This window comes from Ptychodera flava, unplaced genomic scaffold, assembly GCF_041260155.1.
Source record: "Ptychodera flava strain L36383 unplaced genomic scaffold, AS_Pfla_20210202 Scaffold_89__1_contigs__length_443570_pilon, whole genome shotgun sequence".
Classification (NCBI taxonomy): Eukaryota; Metazoa; Hemichordata; class Enteropneusta; family Ptychoderidae; genus Ptychodera; species Ptychodera flava.
The window spans coordinates 42398-51176 of NW_027248411.1; positions in this window are offsets into that span (position 1 = coordinate 42398).

The following is an 8779-nucleotide window of genomic DNA, read 5'->3' on the forward strand; positions in this document are numbered from 1 at the left end:
TTCACTACAATTTCAGAATTTCCTAGTCTAATGTTACCTCAGAGTTTTTCTCTAATAGAAAGATCATATTTCAGGGGTTCAGAATATAAAATAATCGCAAAATTGCTAAAATTGACCAACAAACCTGAGTCACTACCTTAAACCCGAAACAGTCCGCCTTGTTTCAAAGACCGAAGTCCGAATTTCGAGACACAGATAAAAGTATGGGTCTGTAACTCACCTCTTGGTGAAAATAAGTTGGGGTCAATGACGAAAGACACCTCTGAAGCAGCACATTTGGGTTAGATGTACACAAATCATTGCATTTGGGCAACGGCGCACCGTGCATTTCTGCTTGATTCAGCGGGAGTCGAGACGCGACACACAGCTCTTTAAAATGAAGCTAGTATTCGTTCATACACAAATAAATTGACACTTCCTCACAGTAACGGTATGTCAGACATTCTTTGCCAAAGTTTGGGCTGTATAAGACGAGGATGTTCTAACGATGTAGACCAAGAACTTCAAAATAACAATGGGATTATTCCTGGTGACTGCGACGAAAGTGATGACATACAAATGCAACAAGCGGTGTCAGCGTCCAGCTCTCACTGAATCGGGCAGCAAACTCTGCAAAACTGTTGATCACAGTTGCTGTCATCCCAAGTCTGGATTATTTCAAAACTGCTTGTTTACAGGTTCAATAACGTCCAAATTATCCATCATTAAAAAGTGCCTGTAATGTCCAATACCACAACTGAATGTTGCAATGGTCGATGCATCGGTACAAATGAGACAAATCTATTTTTTGTATGCCAAAATAGCCCGGACTATTGTTCTTGTAAATTTACAGCAGCATTGTTACTTTTTGATTTGAACTCTTGACCCATTTTCTGTGTCTGCATGCTGATGAACAAACGTAACGCGTATTTATCGTAGGATACTGTGTGCCTCTGTTGTCAGTGTATCCAAACTTATAAAAATAAAAAATGCTCGGTCTCGGGCGCTGAATTTCCGACGTTCGATCTCTCATACGTCCGTTTTCTGCATTTGGGCTTAAAGTGACGAAATAACCAAGCAAGACAACAAAGACACACAAGTTGATATAAAACAGTAGCAATAACCCCCTTCACAGTCGGGTATACACTCGATTTTAGTACAATTCGCTTCATATAGCACTCGCCTGTCGGCCCATGCTACATGTCGCACATTGTACCAAAATTTCGTGTATACCCTCCTGTGGCGGGGGTTATTGCTTAAAGAAAGTGATGATATAGGAAAAAATTAGTGCATCTAGAGTGCCGTTTGATTATGCATGACTGTTTGACACTGCAGTTATCCGTTCTGCCAGTACCGTGACCGTATCTTACGTGATTCAAAGTCCGATGGTCTGTATTTTTTCTCCTACTTGTGTCCTATTACTTCCGCGAGTTGTGTACGCAGTCAAGATAACCCAAAATTTAAATATGGTAGCAAACAGGGGCACAGGAAATGTGTTTAAAATGGTAAAGACATTGCATGGCACTACCTAGTTGGTTGATACTGTTACAATATCATTCTTTGTAATGTCATTCCAACAGCTGTGAAAACCCATTGTAGTAGATGGTACCGATAAATGTGTATAGCGCCCTCATGAGGTGCAGTTTTGTAAATAAATTACCAGGATGTTGGCATGTCCTCCGATTTTAGTGTGAAGACAAGTCTGGTGTGCTTTGTCTCAATCCGACATTTTATTTCTCCATCATGAGTGATCCCACCACCCAACAGGTTATGGGCCCAGTACAGCTGTTTATGGGCGTTATGGAAGATTATTTTTCGATGGAGATGAGCGAAAATTTGAGCAATGGAAGGTAAAGTTTCTAGGATATTTGAAACTGCAAAAACTCAAAGACATTGTCATGACACCAGACGGAACGGAGGTAGATGCATCTAAAAATGAAGAAGTTTATGCTGAATTAATTCAATTCTTGGATGATAAAAGTCTGTCTTTAGTCATGAGAGATGCTGAGAATGATGGTCGTAAAGCGTTCAAAATATTGAATGAACATTATGCTGGGGCTGGCAAGCCTAGAGTTATTTCATTATATACAGAACTCACATCCTTGGTCATGCAACCAAATGAAACTGCCACAGATTATGTCATTCGAGCCGAGACTACTGCAGCAGCACTCAGAGATGCGGGTGAAACTGTTACAGACAGCCTGTTGATTGCTATGGTATTGAAAGGGTTGCCCGACAGCTACAAGCCATTTGTTGTAGTTGTTACCCAAAGTGAAAAGACTCAGACATTTTCAGGATTCAAGATAGCTTTGAGAAGTTTTGAGGACACTGAACGGGCTAGATCTTCCACTTCACCTGATGATTCAATCATGAAAGCTGCTAACAAGTCTACATATCAAACGTCGTCTAAAACTAAAAACGATATCACATGTTTTAGATGTGGTCAGCAGGGCCATGTGGCTCGGAAGTGTGAGAAGAAGCCGAGTAAGTGGTGCAGGTTTTGCCGAAACTCTTCCCAAACGGACAAGACGTGTCGTAAAAAGGGAAAAGACAGGAACAGTAGAAGCAAAGACTCGGTTAAACAAGTAACAGGGTCAAGTGATGAACATTCTTTTGCATTTCATGCTAATATGTACACTGGAGATATGAGTAAGATGAAAAATGATATGTTGTTGGTAGATTGTGGTGCCACTGCACATATAATTATGATCAGTCCAAATTTATAAATTATGATGCTTCATTTAAACCAGAAAAACACTATATTGAGTTAGCAAATGGTATGAAATCTAATAATGTAGCACTCAAGAGAGGTGATGTGAGTATTCCGTTGGTTGATGTTCATGGCTGAAGCATCCATGCATTACTGAAAAATTTCTTGTATATTCCATCGTATCCCCAGAACATATTTTCAGTACAGGCAGCAACAGAAAAAGGTGCAAGTGTAATATTTCAACCTAACTCTGCAAAATTACTTCACAGGGATGGTACGAAGTTTGATATTGAGAAACATGGAAGACTGTACTATCTTCCAACATGTGCTGATAGTGTTACTTCTGATAATGTTAACTATGCAAAGATTTACAGAGTTGGCATGAAATACTTGGTCATTGTAACCATGACGATATCTTAAAAGTTGAAAAACTTGTTGATGGTATGAAAGTCATTGGCAATATTTCTAAACCTGATGATTGTAGTATTTGTGCACTTGGTAAAATGACAAAAAGTCGAAATAGAGGTCCTCGTGCTCGCTCAACCGTCCAATTAGAGTTGGTTCATACTGATCTGGCAGGGCCTATTGATCCAGTATCTAATGAAAATTTCAGGTACGCAGCTATTTTCACAGATGATTACTCAGGTTGATGTTTGTGTATTTTCTGAAATATAAGAGTGATACTTTAGCTGCCACGGAGCAATTTTTAGCAGATTCTGCTCATGGGGAAATGTAAAAACTATGAGATCAGACAATGGATCAGAGTTCCTTTCAAGGGTATACAAGTCACTTCTCAGGAAGAATAGAATAAGGCATGAAACTTCAGCACCTTATTCTCCTCATCAAAATGGCACTGCTGAGCGACACTGGAGAACATTATTGAAATGGGCAGATGTTTACTTATTCAGGCCAATCTTGACAAAGATATGTGGCCATATGCAGTAATGGCAGCTGCATACATACGTAACAGGTGTTACAATAAGCGTATTGATCAGACGCCATTCTTTGCCTTTACTGGTCGAAAACCAAACTTAGCTAACATGAGAGTATTTGGTTCTGAATGCTATGCATATAGTTATGAAAAGAAGAAATTAGATCCACGATGTACTAAGGGTATCTTTGTAGGATATGACAAGGGTAGTCCTGCATATTTGGTGTACTATCCAGAAACGGGCAAAGTCATGAAACACAGAGTTGTGAAATTTATTACGAAAGGTACTACTTGTAAGAAACAAGATGAGAAAATTCAAACTGAGATTTTGAATACTGATGATGATTTTGTTCTGAGACCACGTATGATGAAGTTGAGTTAAATTCAGATGGGGCTGAAATGTCAGAAACTGGTGGCCAAGCGATTGCGGATCCACAGTTGTCTGACAGAAATTTAAGGTATCCTAGCAGAGTAAGAAAACCCCCTGCATATCTAGGTGATTATGTTACTGATTTTGAAGATGATCAGGTAATGTCTAGTGTTGATTATTGTTACCGGATTTCTGATTTTCCTCAGAGTTATTCAGAAGCAATCAGAGCACCAGACTCTGAACAATGGAAAATTGCTATGCAAGATGAAATAAATTCTCTGAAAGAAAATGACACATTTACCCTGACTGCTTTACCAGAGGGTAGAAAAGCAGTGGGGGGTCGTTGGGTGTACACTATTAAAGAAAGTTCTGATGGTTCCCAAACTTACAAAGCGAAATATGTTGCAAAAGGGTATAGTCAGCTGAAGGGTGTAGATTATAATGAAACTTTTGCTCCAACTGCTAGAATGACTTCATTGCGCATGTTTTTGCAAGTAGCTGCACAGTCTGATTTGATTTTACATCAAATGGATGTTAAAACTGCATATCTTAATGCTCCAATTGATTGTGAAATAAACATGGAGCAACCTGAAGGTTTTGAAATTCTAATTACAGGTGAAAGTAAACTTGTGTGTAAATTGAACAAGTCTTTGTACGGTTTGAAACAATCAGGGAGAAATTGGAATAATATGTTACACAATTACTTATCTGAAAATGATTACATACAGAGTTCCGTGACCCATGTTTGTATACAAAACAGGTTGATGATGGTATGGTTGTAATACTTATCTGGGTAGATGATCTTATTATTGGCGCAAGCAATGATACTTTATTGTGTAATGTCAAACAAATGCTGAAAGTTAAATTTAGAATGAAAGATCTTGGAAAACTTTCCTATTTTGTGGGGATTCATTTGAACAAAGCGATGGTGTTGTTAAAATGAACCAAAGGAAGTATCTGTGTAAAATACTTGAAAGATTCGAAATTTGAAACACTGCGGCCCAAAGGCGCCCTATTTTGGGCAATATATATTTCACCACGCATACGTTGAGTACGCGTACAGAGAGTTAAATCCACCTTCCGCGTCGTGTTGAAAATTTCGCCGGATTTCCTCGCTGCACAGCAAAATATTGAGGAAAAAGTTGCATAACCCATTTCCTTGACATGTTGCCCTTTCAATTATGTTATTTTGGCAAGAATATCACGGACAAATTGCTAAAATACCTAAGCGACAATAGTCATATGTAAAAGTACGTGAAAACACAGCTAACAGCACAAACGATGGTTAACTTGTCATTTCATAAAAATAAGACGGAAACTCAAAAAAATAAAACCATAGAGTTTTAGTCACCATTCATGAGATGTGTGATCTCAAATGTTGTAAAATATGACAGCGAAATGAAAGAGTTAAACCACCGGTTTTTTCAGATGTATTTTTCATTTTACGATACGGCGAATAACCTCGAGTTCCCATAGAAAACAATGGTGTCTAATGTACACACACATTGCAAACTTCTCGCCGGTTCAAATTCCTCAATTCTGAAACAATGGCGGTGAAAATTGGCGCTGTGATCCTTTGATTGATAAACAAAATTCTATTGGTTTTAGGATTTTGAATTTCTTGACGAAACTTGTTTTATTTGCATTGTATTTATTCCGATCACTGAAATTTACTCCTGCTGTCAATAAAATGGCGATCTGACAGCGTTTACATAAGGGTCGTAAATGGACGCATTTTAATCAGTAAGCGTCTCGTAAGTTGAACAGACTAAATACCTGCCAAGTTGTTGTAGTGTATACAAAATTTGGGCGAATATGAACGATGAAAACTGCAGAAAATTGAAAAAATAACACAGAACGGAGGCGACCCGGCACAGAGTCTCCACTATCGTCGTGCAGTGAACGTTATCGATCGATATCCTTTTGTCCGAAATTGATACATTGTTGTCTTGCTCACTTGCAGGTCGTTCCCTGCTCACACTGGCGCCAAACTTGGCAAAAAGTGCGCCAAAATATGCTGAAACGTAAAAGTATTACCAAAACTGAAAAAAGTGTCGTCGATTTAATTTGAGTACAAGAAACCAACAGATACGTTTGTGTATGGCTTTTACGTCAATATATATATGGGTAAATGTGGAAATATTCATGACATGACCTGATTACACGAGCGGCACGCGAGCAGATGTCGATCGATATACTATTGAAAATAAATTGATACAATGTTCACTGTCGTCAATAGCAACCGACTGAAGCGCTCTCAGGTAGGAAATATGCTTCGCGGAATACTGCTCAAATAGGCATCCTTTTGGCCCGCAGTGATGTTTCCATGTAAACCAAGGTCTACTCCCTCAGAACAAAAGCTTGTGTGTAATGATGAAACACTAGCTAATGCTAGAATATATCGTGAGGCTGTAGGCAGTCTGATATATGCAATGACATGTACAAGACCAGATTTGTGTTGGATTGTAACCAAGCTGTCACTGTATTTGTCAAAACCGTTCAAAGCTCACTGGATGGCAGTTAAACATGTGTTTAGATACTTAAAGGGTACTCTTGATTATCAATTGTGTTTCAAGAAATGTATGATGGTCTTACATTAATGGCTTACAGTGATGCAGATTGGGCATCATGTACTGATGATAGACGTAGTGTTAGTGGATACTGTTTTAGTCTAACTAATACAGGTCCTCTTATTTCTTGGAAGTCTAAGAAGCAACCAACTATTGCCCTGTCCTCCTGTGAAGCAGAATATATGGCACTTGCAGCAACTATTCAAGAATGTCTTTATCTTATTCACTTATTCAATGATTTTGGTATCACACATAAAGTGCCTGCTTTGATTTTTGAGGACAACCAGGGCACAATGCTTTTGCCAAAAACCCAGTAAACCATCAAAGGTCAAAACATATTGACATACGTTACCATTTCATTCGCCATGAATTAGCTAATGGTAAAATAGTCTTGGAGTATTGTCCTACAAATAACATGGTGGCTGATATACTGACAAAGCCAGCAACTAAGTTTAAGCTGGAAAAGTTCAGAGACTATGTTTTTGGATAATTGTAGATTGATGTCCGTAAATGTAACATGGCATCAACGGAGAATACAAGATTTTCTATTGAAAATATGCATATTTTTCATGTCATGTAAACTTTTTCACAAGCGGAGATGAGATTAAGTGGGGGTGTTAGAATATCCATTCTTTGTAATCTCATTCCAACAGCTGTGAAAACTCATTGTAGTAGATGGTACCGATAAATGTGTATAGCGCCCTCATGAGGTGCAGTTTTGTAAATAAATTACCAGGATGTTGGCATGTCCTCCGATTTTAGTGTGAAGACAAGTCTGGTGTGCTTTGTCTCAATCCGACATTTTATTTCTCCATCATGAGTGATCCCACCAATCCAACAGACACATCTGTATAGGAAATTTTATTCGGCTAATAATGTGCTATTTGACAATATTTTGTCCAATACATTGTTGAACTGTAAAAATATTTTCCTATAAAACGTCTATTTTTAAGTTATTGTTCAATATGTTGGTAACGACTAAATAAGGTAGGCAAATATATTACTGACTCTAATTATATTGTCCAATTTATTGAGACATGTAAAAAATTGTGACATACATTAGAAAATTTTAAAAAGTTGGCAAATTTATTTGCCAAACAGCAACTTTTAACCTGACCTAATCTTAAAAATGAAAGTGTCATTTGAAAGTTAAGGTCACGTTTTGATATGTCCACAGTGAGGAGAAAATGTATGTACACTCAAACAGTCTGAGAAATGTTCTTTTCCTAAACGCAATAGAAATTCCGAAATTAATCCGGAACCTGTTATTTTAACTTGCAATCGTCGGACCCGAAAGAATGGCCATTTTATACAGCAAGAGAATTAAATTGGTCGAACCGGCCATGTCAAGTTTTGCACCCGTATTTGTTTTGTGTCTTGGTATCGCCAAAAACTGACTATTTTGTCGTTATTATGAGTTCAATCTTCGAGGAGAAGCCGAATTCTTTTCTTACTTGCTCTGAGCTGCCAGTATCACCTATTTAAGTACTACGAATATTTGCTTGTGCACCAAAAAAGCAATAGACATATGCTTCAAGGCTTTCATTGAGGCGGGCGAGACCGGCCTGTGTTAGGTTAGAGTCTCCCTTCTGAGGGATGAAATTATTGTATTGCCCCTCTGTTCCACAATTTCGGAAGAAATAATAGTGTGGTTGTTCTTTTCGGACAGACTGTGCTTTTTTCTTTCCAAAAATGGTATGTGTGTAATAAACATTATTTGAGGATAGGAAAAAGTAGTGACCATTGTATACAGCGGCAGGTTGTTAAACAGGACCGCGATTAGTGTAATATGTATAACCATAGCCAAGATCTGAGTTTTGGGACGTCCCTTGGCGATATCGAAAGTCAAACGTCGTGGGTATATTCCCAAATTCACTGAAGAGAAGTTCATATTTCACGAGATTATATGGATTGTCGCCGACTTTGAAAATTGCATCATCTGGGAGTGCAACCTCCATTTCATGAAAGATCCGACGTACTGTAAAGTATACATGAACACAACAGAATGATTGTATTTGCGGTGGAAATTTGCCATTGATGAGATGGGCAAACAAAATACCACAACCAGCGGTACTGCACCATAACGCAAAACTCAGTTGCTGGTCCAAGTATTTCATACGGGCTACCCAATCACACATTACTTTCTTTGGCCGATCAATAAGTGATTATGTTACCTTTGAATATATCCATGGGTGGAAAGTAAATTATCTGTCGGCATT